Below are 13000 nucleotides of genomic sequence, written 5' to 3' on the forward strand. Positions count from 1 at the left end.
TTTATTGAAAATTGGGGGATTCAGCTATTGAATTTCAAATTCAGAACAAAAGCTCGTATACAGGTTTTCCACCTGTTGCTTTGATAGTAAGCATCATAGTTAAGGTACATCGGGGCAAGTTGGAACGGTACGTGTACTACCTTAAACTACTATATTAGAAATAATCTCAGTGATTATTCATTTCAGCTAAGAGATGCATCTACCGGTTCCACTTCCCCACGCGCTTCTTCTGTTTTACTTTAAATGATCTTTATTTCTTGTGTTTGTGTGGTTTACATGTATGAATTTTCAAGTGACACAGGTGCGTCTTTTCAACTTTAGTACATTTGAGATTTTAATTATTAATTACAGTTCCTAGTCCTATCAGGCATGTTTTAGAGAATGGGCCGTATGAATAAAAAGAGTTGACTTTACTTTCCCGTGATTTTCTTACGGGAAAAGTAAAGTAAGCTTTTATTCATACGACCTAATGACTACCTTGGTGGGATTGGTTTGTTTTAAATTGAAACAGAAAACTACTTATAACTACTATTTATAACTACAACTAACCTACAACTACTATATACACCTAATCTGCTATACACAAATTGCTTATCAAAGTATGTTCTGATAAAATACATTTTTGTGCAAATTTAGTGTTGATTTCGTTAATTCTGAAATCTATTTTGGGAATGCCTGCCTCTTCGTGTAAATTTGTTATTCTAGTGTCGAAAGGACGATCAAGTACACTTGAGTCGCTTTTTACGCGGTTTTTTTACGCGGTTTTTTTTACATGGTTTTTTTTACGAGGTTAGTGCCGCTGAGTCGCAATTTACGCGGTACGTTTTTAACGATTTCTCGACAACGATACGACCTATCGAGTTGATTCCAATCACATTATCCGTTTCAATCATGGGTAGCACAAGGGTTGAGTGGTCTGTCGAAGTAACCTTGTTGGGCGATAAACGAATCCGTAGATTTTGTTAATTTTATTCCGGCAAATGAATGGAAAAGATTACAAATTCCCTAAGAAGATTGGTAAAGCTTAGGTCGCGAACAATCAATTAATTATGGTAGACTCACTTTTGGTGATTCGTTACCGCAATGATGGATGAGTTGGTTTTCTTCCTATTCTTCCGCTCTGGGTAACTATTAGAGGTATACGTATATGTTTAGTTATAAGTACACTAGGTTTTCTGCGTGTTCTCACCTTAGGTAAGTTTAGAAAGGTATGAATTAATTGGAAATTTAGGTTTAGATTAATCGGCACTTCGAATAGAATAGCAATTAGCTGTAAGCAAACGTAGTTTAGGTTAACTTCTAGTTTGAAACGGATAATGTGATTGGAATCAACTCGATAGGTCGTATCGTTGTCGAGAAATCGTTAAAAACGTACCGCGTAAATTGCGCCTCAGCGGCACTAACCTCGTAAAAAAAACCGTGTAAAAAAAAACCGCGTAAAAAAACCGCGTAAAAAGCGACTCCAGTGTACTTGATCGTCCTTTCGACACTAGAATAACAAATTTACACGAAGAGGCAGGCATTCCCAAAATAGATTCCAGAATTAACGAAATCAACACTAAATTTGCACAAAAATGTATTTTATCAGAACATACTTTGATAAGCAATTTGTGTATAGCAGATTAGGTGTATATAGTAGTTGTAGGTTAGTTGTAGTTATAAATAGTAGTTATAAGTAGTTTTCTGTTTCAATTTAAAACAAACCAATCCCACCAAGGTAGTCATTATGTCGTATGAATAAAAGCTTACTTTACTTTTCCCGTAAGAAAATCATGGGAAAGTAAAGTCAACTCTTTTTATTCATACGGCCCATTCTCTAAAACATGCCTGATAGGACTAGGAACTGTAATTAATAATTAAAATCTCAAATGTACTAAAGTTGAAAAGACGCACCTGTGTCACTTGAAAATTCATACATGTAAACCACACAAACACAAGAAATAAAGATCATTTAAAGTAAAACAGAAGAAGCGCGTGGGGAAGTGGAGCTGGTTGTCAAGATGATCATATCGTGATCCATCTTTAACCGCTGACTTGCTCCTGCTCACTGCAGTATGCAGTGCCACGCCGTCCGAAGCGGTAATGAGCAAAAACACGACAGCAACGCTGTTTTATATCTTTTCAGGTTCAACCAGAATAATATGCAACCAAGTGGTACTCGATTATGACGACTGGGTTTGTGAAAAACGGTATTTTCATCAAAACAGTGATAAAATTATCAATTGTACATTTTTTAAAAGTTTGTTTTATTGAAAATTGGAAAAAAAAATCAGCAGATTTGTAATTTAATATTTTATCGATTGGCGTACTTAGATTTTAAATTAATCTATAAATGACAAAGTTACAAGCGTTCAAAACCTAACACTATTTTATCATACATATTTTTTTGATTTGCACCCCATTATATTCGACACAGACGTAGTTCTACGTCAAAATCAATTTAATGTATGTATGTATGTATGTAAGGGAGCCACCATCCCTTCAAAGATCTTGTCTTGTATGCAGCTCCACTTAATAACAAGATCAATCTGAGCTACCGATCTAAATTCACAATATCGCTGTATGAAGGGCCAAAAACGGAGGTGCGGACCCGTAAGCAGAGACACTTACACGAAATACACAGGAATTTAAGAATCTCCTGCCAACGATACGATCCAACAAATCGAAAAACACAATTCGCAATACTTATTAAGCTTCCTACAGGATGGTTTGTAAAGAAGGGCGCGTCAATCTCACTGAAACTGTTGAAGTAGAATTCACACCACCACAATCGAATCGGACTCCGGTTGTCATACCACTCCATCGTTCAGTTCCAGGTCAAATGATACCCTGATGCTCCCTCTCGACCCAGTATTTATTTATATAATGAAAATATATGTAATGGAGAAATGAAATATGTATATCAGAACATTAAATCAGGTATAACATTTGATAACGGCACAAAAGCATTTGTAAACAAACCTTCTACGGCCCTCTACACGCGAACCAAAGTACCACTTTCGGAAAGGTGATAGTTGCCCCTATCCGATGATGTTTTTGGCCTGCGTGGGCGTACCTTGGTTCGCGTGTACAGGTTGTTTACAAATGCTTTTGTGCCGTTATCAAATGTTATGCCTGAAATATGAAATAATGAATATAAATTTATGTAGATAAAATACCTAGTTGATATTCTGTGATGAAAATTATAATTATTTTAATATAATAAGATGCAGCTCTATGTTTCCTCAGCTCACAATATCAAGTGGATGTAACACTGAAATTTCAAGGTTATTAATATATATAAAAAATATATTTTTTTTTCTAATAGTTAATAATGTAAGGATGTAAATGTAAAGTGTAAAGTGTGTTGTATAGATTACATGACTAACAATAAAATGGGATTAAGAGAAAAATAAAGGAAAGATCTCACCCGATATGTTGCAAAGGAATTCATGACATCACGATGATTTCGAAGAGCTCCAATAGATATGCTACCGCTACTTCTTCAACCGGTGTTAAAAACAGCACTCTCGCCTTTCGGTTCTCACACAGCAGTGCAAACCCCATCAAGCAGCGCAATTAAAAAAATGACTTCATCTACTTTTCATCACCAATCACTCGCGACACAACCGTTCAGGTCACCAGTACACTACACAGACGCAACACCAATTCCTCACCGGCCGAATCAACTCGCGACCAACGCCGAAATCAATTCCCCCCCGCGACCTCCTCGCCTATATAGTGACAAAGCTGTATCACCATTTATATACCCACCATGGACGCGTCTAATATCGGGCACGGCACACATCGATTGCATTTCTGAAACACAACCTCAACAAACACGACAATGACAACATTCGTCCGGGAGGCGGAACGCCAGCACGCACAAACAAAAGGAAGACAAAATGCACACAAAGAACACGGCACGAGCTGAACGAACTGCTAACATTGAAAGCCAAACGCGAACTCGAAAAAAAATCAATTTAATAACCATTAAAATATTTTAATGATTTTTTTACAGTCCATGAGCAGACCAATGAAATCTGAACTAAACCAAACATTTGCTGATGGTGTGCAAAATTTGTAGAAATTATAATAAATTACAGAAGACTGTTTGAAATTAAACAAGGCATTCTTTTTTATTGTATTTGATATCTCGGTCTCAATCTGTTCGTTTATAAAACCACGATTGAGCAAAGCATCCAAAATAAAGCATTACCAATACTAAACAAATACAAATTGCTATCAAATCTATATTATTATTTTTTAATAATCAAGAATTACTTGCCTATTTTAAAGTAAAGTGCAGTGTAAATTCAGAAAATGTGTGTATACTGATGTTTTGATCAATTTTGGACCCACCTTCGAAGCAGTAGAGGTTCAAAAAATGTTTTATCTAGGAAAAAATCACTTTTAAGGGGTTTTCCTTAAAAAAAAACCTCCCAAATCATGCAGTATTTCACGTATAATTCATGTTTCTGCATGTTTCTGCAAGAAATTTTGAATGTTTTGAAGAAAACACATCTCAATACTTCAATTCCTATTGGTTTTGTCGTGGGGTGTGGTGGGAAATGGTAATAAATAATAATTATGCGGCTAAAAATTATATTTTTGGAGCAAAACCAATAATAACTTACCTATTTAGCGATCTAGTGTGCTATGGTATTCATCAAAGTTATGTGTATTGATATTTTGAGCAATTTTGTAGATCACTTCAAACCAGTAGAAGTTTAGGGAAACAAATTATTATGTAGAAACTTTTATTAGGAGGTTTTCCACCAAAAACGTTCCATATTTCAATGAGATGAAGAAATAGCCACCTAGTGTCTTCAGCAAACTTTGATATTTTCTAAAACTTTGCCGAAGACAACAAACTAGATGTGGTATGTGTAAGCCCATTCTACCTTCCTAGAAAATAATAGTCATAAAAGAACAATCCGGCGATACGGGCCGCATTCCTGAATTCCGTGTAATAAATTCTTCTGATTTATTTTATTCCAAAACGGACGCAGCTGCATATGCATCTGCGTCATCTTTATCTATTTTACTTTCCAAGCGCATTTATTGTCCATCCTTTTTACTAACGAGCGCTGTTCCATGAAATGCGGGGATATAAAAACGGATCGCCCAAACTAATAAAAAGCAGGAAATATTATCACGTTCCCACGAAAAGACGGGAACGTAAGAAAGGAATAGGTCCATTAGAATGTGAGAATGTTAAGGTTTCGTAAGGACAGAAGTAAGAATAAAGTTTAGTTCCAACCCAACCTCTGTTGAATTAACTTCTCTCATATCACATTCCACATTTGGTGGCAGCGGTGGGATTTGATGTTGATGTGATGCACGCACTTCCGTTCACAACGGTTTGGTTTCAGGCAATCTTCACTCAGTCCTTGCTTTGCTTTAGTAGCTTTTAATTTGTTCTTACAATTGTGTAGATTTCAACACACCCGCGTTTCACGCACTGAAGTGGATTTTAACACGTTTGTTCACACGTTAAAACAAATTTAGAACAAAAAATCGTTCACCGCTGCCACCAAATGTGGAATGTGATATGCGAGAAGTTAATTCGCAGAGGTTGGGTTGGAACTAAACTTCATTCTTACTTATGTCCTTATGAAACCTTCATATTAAATTCAGTAAAGTACAAACAAAATCTAATGGATGTGAATTAGCACTGAACATAATTGTCCCAATTTTTAGTAATGTTCTTTTCGAAGCTTATAAAAGTACAAGTGTGCCAACAATCAGGAACAGCAAATTGTTCATCGTTGCCTTAGAAAATGATGTTATTTTGAAGGCATACAACAACAGCATGGTTACAACTATGAAGTATAAAGAGTTCGAATCATGCATATCTTTACAACATTTTAATCTGTGTCCTTTAGTTCATGTTTTCGAAACACTTAATACATCTGAAAATTGTAATGTTCAGATGTTTGTTAATCAAACAGCTAATACATGTGTGTATCAGCCTTTGAATTTAAAGCATCAGTTATGGGTACAAATGGCAAATAAAAATTCCTGGATATATGCCATTCCGAATTCAACAACCATTACTGTTTAACACAATAATATAATTAGCAAGTTGGAATTATCCGGAGTTGGAAAATTAAGACTTATCAAGCCATGTCTAGTAAAAACTGGAGATATATACTTTCAATATTTTTCCAGTGGATCGTCTTTTTTTTTGAAAATGAAAACATAAAAATAGATTTTCCACAGGCTCCAAAGGAAACCAAATTAATAGATGAAAAAATTCTTGAAACTTTGAAGAACAATGCTATTTCTAGATATAATGACAAAACATTGTTTGATGAGATTAATAATTTGAAATCAATGAATGCTGGGAAAATCCAACTAATGGATATTGAATTGGAAAAGCATTGATTTTCCTTTTGGAAAACGATTTTTAACATAACTTTACTTTTTATTTTCATTTGGTTGATTTTCAAATTGTACAAATATTTGAAATTCAAATTTTGCCGGGGATGAGACTCGGTAATTCCACCTCGTCCATCGGCTCCACCTCGTTTAACGGAACCTCTTGTAGTTTATACTACAAATGAGAGAGAAATCGCACCAATGAATCATCGGAGCATTAGGCCCACTAGACAAGTGCTGGGACAAATTTCGGTTTTAAAAACTATGGATGAAAAGGATGATAAAGTAAGCAAGGAATTGTGGTAGGGGAATTTACGTATTCTCGGCAACCTAAGCAGCGACCTTCTTTCTATAGCCTTTTTCTTTATAGAACGCACACATATGCAGTATTGGTTTGTTTACAATCTTTTGCTGCCAGCTGCTCTAACAATTTCAGTCGAAAGAATTGTCAAAAACTGTTTTGAAACGCTTTTACAAAGCTCCAATTTTCTCTAGTGAGAGCGAGTATTGTCGGCAACCAGTTTTTCTTCGGCAACCGTTCCATTTGAACTGCATGTAAATCTGCTGTTCTATTATCGGCAACTCGAAATCAGCTACAATTTGTAGTGCGTGTGTTTCATTTCAAGAAAACCCTGCTAGATTGCTTTTTCTCAGTGGTAAAGATATAGTCAAATTGAAGCTGAAAGCATAAAGAATCGTTTGCATGCATTCAGCGAAGTGTTTTCGTAAGAAAATCCAGTGAAAATAGTGTTTCAATTTGGGTTGCCGAAAATAGTCTGTCATGCCGAAGCCGTCATTTCCCCTAGTTCATGTGATAAATTTTGATCTTTTAAATTTCATGTCTCTAAATATTCAATCCAATATAAAAATAACAAAATTGAAAAAAAAAAGTTGTTGTGGGTGACATCTCTACCACATAGCATGCCATAAGATGAAGAAGAGTAAAAATTCAACAGATAGGATTTTGGAGGATACTCCATTTAAAATAATGTTGTAAAAATATAGTAATTGTAATGAAAAATCATTTGTATGAATAAAAATTATTATGAAATTGAATTAGAGTGAAAATAGTAATAAGAAGTTATAAGATATGTGAAAAAATAAAAAGGAAGGTTAGAAATAAAATGATGATAAAAATAACAGTACAGAATGGAGGCTTAAAATAAAATCAGAAAGCAAATTCAAACACTAAATTTGTAACATTTATAAATCATACTTAAAAGCTTTTATACACAAAAATTAAGTTATTTTTCTATATAAAACCTTTTCCTCTAGGGGGATAGTGATTTGGTATGAGCAAGCCCATTCTACCTTCCTAGAAAATAATAGTCATAAAAGAACAATCCGGCGATACGGGCCTCATTCCTGAATTCCATGTTATAAATTCTTCCAATTTATTTTATTCCAAAACGGACGCAGCTGCATATGCATCTGCGTTATCTTTATCTACATATTTTACTTTCCAAGCTCATTTATTGTCCATCCTTTTTATTAACGAGCGCTGTTCCATGAAATGCGGGGATATAAAAATGGTTCGCCCAAACTAATGAAAAGCAGGAAATATTATAGATATATGCCTATTCCTAGAAGGCAAAGGTTGATTATCACGTTCCCGCGAAAAGACGGGAACGTAAGAAAGGAATAGGTCCATTAGAATGTGAGAATGTTAAGGTTTCGTGAGGACAGAAGTAAGAATAAAGTTTAGTTCCAACCCAACCTCTGTCGAATTAACTTCTCTTAACTTCAACATCTCTATCACATTCCACACAGAATATGGAACTTTTGGAAAAATAAATTTTGAATCTCACTTCTAGGAGGATTAATCATTGATTTGTTAATGTCAAAAGGAGGACCTTTTTATATCCAGAATCTTTTCTGGTGACATCACTAGTCTTAAATGCAAGATTCATGAGATAATGACTTTTGACCGTCTTTTCACAGTTCTAGACCACTTTGTAGCGCCCACCTTAGCCAACTAGTCCGCTTTATCATACCCCGAATTGAGCAAAGAGATGAGACCCCAGATAAGGTGATAGTATAGGAGTAGTTGGATAAAACACTCAGTTTAGATCGTATTTCAGGCAGGAAATACGAGGAGTGCTTCATCGGCCTCATTGAACGAATAACCTCCAATGAGTTAAGACTATCCGTAAAAATGAAATAATTGTCAGAAAGTAATGAGGCAATTTGTTCTACTGCGTAAAATATGGCTGCGAGTTCCGCAACGTATACGGAGCATGGTCTTTGCAGTTTATAGAAGGCGCTATGAAATTGATTAAATACACCAAATCCAGTGGAAGCATTTATGGTTGACCCATCTGTGAAAAATCTTTTATCGTTACTTACATGGTGGTACTTGATTGCAAAAATAGAGGGAACAACCATCGACCGATGGTGATCTGGTAATCCATGGATTTCTTGCATCATGGTCAGATCAAAATTTACAGAAAAACTATAGAAGGCTTGAAAGCAATCACGATTGGAGATTAATTAAGAAGGACCAACCTCCAGCGTCATGTACTCATAGTACAAACTCATGAATCTTGTTTGATGATTTCGGTCGAGCAACTTCTGAAAGTGTTCTATTACCAAAGGATTCATTACTTCACAACGGATTAGAAACCGGAAAAACAGCTCAGCGCAACGATCTGTCAGTGGGAGAACACGCGCGAGTACTTCGAGGCTCATCGTATGAGTCGAGTGCATACAGCCTAGCGCAATACGAAGGCAACGGTATTGAATCCGTTACAGCTTAAGGATATGTGTTTTTGCTGCGGATTGGAAGCAAAAGCTGCCGTAGCAGGAAAATTAACCTGGAAAAACCTGGACAACATGACAGTGTTGTCTTTTCTTTAGTGATTGTTTTCATCATTTCTAACGAACCACGCACCACACAGATACTAGAAAATTTAATACATACATATACATGTCCATTGCATGGGTTTCGAACCATGTACCTTCCGATCACCAGCCGCTTTCCTTGACATCTGAGCTATATTTAAGCACATCTTATAATATTCAATAAAAGCTTGCTTGAAACTGAATACTTATCAGCACTCCCGATCGTACTTTGAATTGTTTGTTGGGTTCGTACATGAAAAATGTAACAAATCTGAGTTTTAAATAAGTTATATATTGATTGCTTAGAAAACATCTTGTTTTAAACCCGGTGTATTGTTGTTTGAGAAGTATTCAACCTTTCTGACAGGCACTTGTTATCTTGAAGTTATAATTCGGTATTGCATGACTAAATTACCTGTTTATAACACATTTATAACTGATTGTATTTGGTGAAAACTTGCTAGCCTTATATACAACATGTTTTCATATGTCAGTTTTAGAACCATGAGCAAACATGAATACATCTTGACTGTAACTTATTTATAACCTGTTATTAATAAGCTAAATTTCAGTTCTACTTATGCTTCCAAAACTAACATATGAAAACATGTTGTATATAAGGCTAGGAAGTTTTCATCAAATACAATCAGCTATAAATGTGTTATAAACAAGTAATTGAGAGTTGCAATACCGAATTATAACATCAATATATGATACATGTAATGTTCTTGTTTTTCGTGTTATAAACATGTTTTGATAACAATTATTTCATTTCTAGATGTTTTCTACAATTGCGCTGCAATATGGCTGACCGAATGGAAAAAAAAACTTTCAGTTGTGCTAACAACATCCCATTCACGTTATGTAGAAGACGTATATGTCAGTCTCAGAGCACCTAAATTTACATCAATTTTTTCTAAGTGTGCAGTCTTGGGGGTATCCAGCATACTTGTCATTCTCCTCTGTGAAAGACAAGAGCTAACATTCTAATCTTCTCGCTCTGTTCGTTCCAGAAAGAGCACTACATGCAGTATATTATTCACTACACCCTTACTGTATGTATAGTTTTTGGAATGAACTGCGCGTTGAGATTAGATCACTCTACACTGGTAGGAACTAATGAGCGACATAAGAGCTCAAGAACACTCTGCAGTGGGAGAACTGGTTGGTCTTCTGCATATAGAGCAAGTGCAATTGTGAATGATTGGACGCTCCGTTTCAATTTTCCATTCGATATTGGCGTTAAAAGACTGTATTTGAGCCGAGAGACTATCTTTACTCCAACGGTGTTTCTTATTTACTATTGTGTGAAAAAAGTAAAAACTCTTCTCTCCTTCACCTTCTCACTTAAAACCGTGTACAAAATTAACACACTCGTCATCGTTAATACCGGTAGCTTTGATCAATGCGCATCATTCTTGTGCTTTAATTATTCGTCAGGAAGACACCGATTTTTCTTGTAGATTTACAGTTAACTTATGAAATTTCACCATGGGAATAAAGAGTTATACATAGTTTCTGCTGAGGACAAAGGAGAGGTAATAATAAATAGGGATCTATGTTCTGGCATGGAATTGCGGGTGTCATGTGTGTGTTTTACCGTGCCGCAACCCTAAATGGATTTTTATTTATAAAAACGCTTCACGTGCTGCTATCGCTATTGGACAGCGATGACAAAGCGTAATTAACGTGTTTGGCAACTTTTTTTTTATAATTTCTCATTTTATGAAAACCCTTAAATTGATCATACAACAATCTTCCGTGCATGTTTCCGAAGCAGTGAAAAATATGAAATGCAATATGTATTTTTTTTTTCAATTTGATTTTGCAGCGTTTGGTGGGGCAATGGGAGCGCAAGTCAATCCAAAGCCGAGGATAAAGGAAGGGTAATAGCTGAATAGTCTATGCGGACCACTTGAACGCCATGGGAAAAGGAAGGGATTGAAGAGGTCGGTTATTGGGGGGTTTTAATGAAATGGCACCTAGTACTAGATTTGTGCTGCAAAATGTAAAGAAACCCTAAATCCACCTCCCACCGATTCATCCTTTCACATATATACAAAATTGATATTTTAAATCAACCATCAAAATAAACAGACAATATATGAAAAGGCTAGTTGCCTCCCTAAGCGAACCCCCGCATCCTAACTACTTTTTCAATCTACTCAATGTCATTAGGCTGTCTAAATTTTCGTTTGATGATTATGATATCCCATTAGCCTAATTTAATAAATAATTGAAATCTCTAATCCACCCAATCAACCATAACCCATGCTTTATTAAGTACCTGTACTTGTGCATGCTATCCAAAATTTAACGTGTTTCTATTTGTTCTTGACTTTGACCTATACTTATTATATATCAGTTCGTCCCAGATGACACCTTCAAGTGATTAAAATGCTTCACTTTGAAGTTAGTTTCCTAGCTGAATTTTAACTTACATAGGGTATATGCTCCAACTACGCTCACACGTTTCCACTATGTCGCACCACAAAAATACGTATGGGTATGTCACAATACCTAGAAGCACGCCACAGTGGAAATCCCGAACCACAGTTCAAACACCTATCCCAAATCAAAATGAAACACATATAAGATTAGTTACAATACCATGTACACAAATGGTGTTTAACGTTGTTCCCTGAGTATTACTTCAATGAAAACAACAATGAAAGCCCGTCACGCTAGTGGAAGGAGCACCGTTGGGCAGCCTCTAAAATACCTCAATAGTAAAACTCCCGTACAAACCCATCTGTGTAAAAATATATATAAAAAAAAGAGTGATTTGCGGAAAAAAAACCAGCCAGTATCGCACCCAACGTCAGTGCCTATACGTAAGCGTACCACGACGCGGCTCTCAAAAAAAGGAATAACAGGTGGGGTAATATCACTTCAGACTAGAACTTTGGTTCTCTCAAGCAATGGTTCATCAGAGAGGGGAAGCTCAGTAATCCTCATCGCATGCTCATGACGCCACTCCGCCACGGCATGAGCCAACGATGCCGGACCTAAACCAACCGTCTCCAACGCTCCACTATGAAGCATTATATTAGGCCCGCCCACCAACGTCCAGGTTAAAAACTAGCCAAGAGGAGAGCTTCATAATAACCCGGAGCCGTTCAATTAAATATCCTACTACACAAAAATAAGATTAAATACAATTAGATTGGTTCACCTGATATTCTTGAAATACTTGACGTTTTGAATGAAACATTGCCCTTTTCAGACTTCGTGTTGTTAGTTTTCTTGAAGGTCTTGTGCTTAACGCTTGATTTGTCTTTCGCTTCGTATTTCTAAGAATTTACTCTATAAATAGATAAAAAAAAAACAAACAAAACAAACACAACGCTTCCTGCCCACAAGCTGTAGACCGATTGCAGAATCTTTGGATGATACTTTCCAAAAGTAAATATCCATAGAATAAATCCAATTCAATAAAGGATTGATTTCCACTGCGACTAAATCCAGCATTCCTACTAAAATATCAAATGCTGTGCTTAATCATTTATTATAAGTACAGAGTAATAAACAATGTACGGTGATGATTAATCTGTAAATATGCTTTTATAAGCGGGTTCAAATGCACTTTTGGTAAGCATCAACACTGATCTGGCAACACTAGTGTGCATCTTTCCAATGTGGTAAAGATCCAGATCAGCCCTGGGACCTGGTAGCCTAATTAAACTACCTCAAAATTTTGCCAAAGTCCAGGGTTTAAAAAAATTGGAGATACCGGGGATCGAACCCGGGGCCTTTCACATGCAAAGCGAACGCTCTACCACTGAGCTATATCACC

At 36.0% G+C, this 13000-nt stretch overlaps 1 non-coding gene across 1 annotated transcript; it reads right to left on the reverse strand.

Moving 5' to 3' along the window:
- Positions 1-12928: 12928 nt before the first annotated feature.
- TRNAA-UGC (transfer RNA alanine (anticodon UGC)) lies at positions 12929-13000 on the reverse strand. Its single transcript has one exon. It is a non-coding gene; the product is annotated as a tRNA-Ala (tRNA).

The sequence above is a fragment of the Ochlerotatus camptorhynchus genome, unplaced genomic scaffold (assembly GCF_037179485.1).
Source record: "Ochlerotatus camptorhynchus isolate MF236.1 unplaced genomic scaffold, CSIRO-AGI_Acam_v1.1 ptg000175l, whole genome shotgun sequence".
In the NCBI taxonomy this organism is placed as follows: Eukaryota; Metazoa; Arthropoda; class Insecta; order Diptera; family Culicidae; genus Ochlerotatus; species Ochlerotatus camptorhynchus.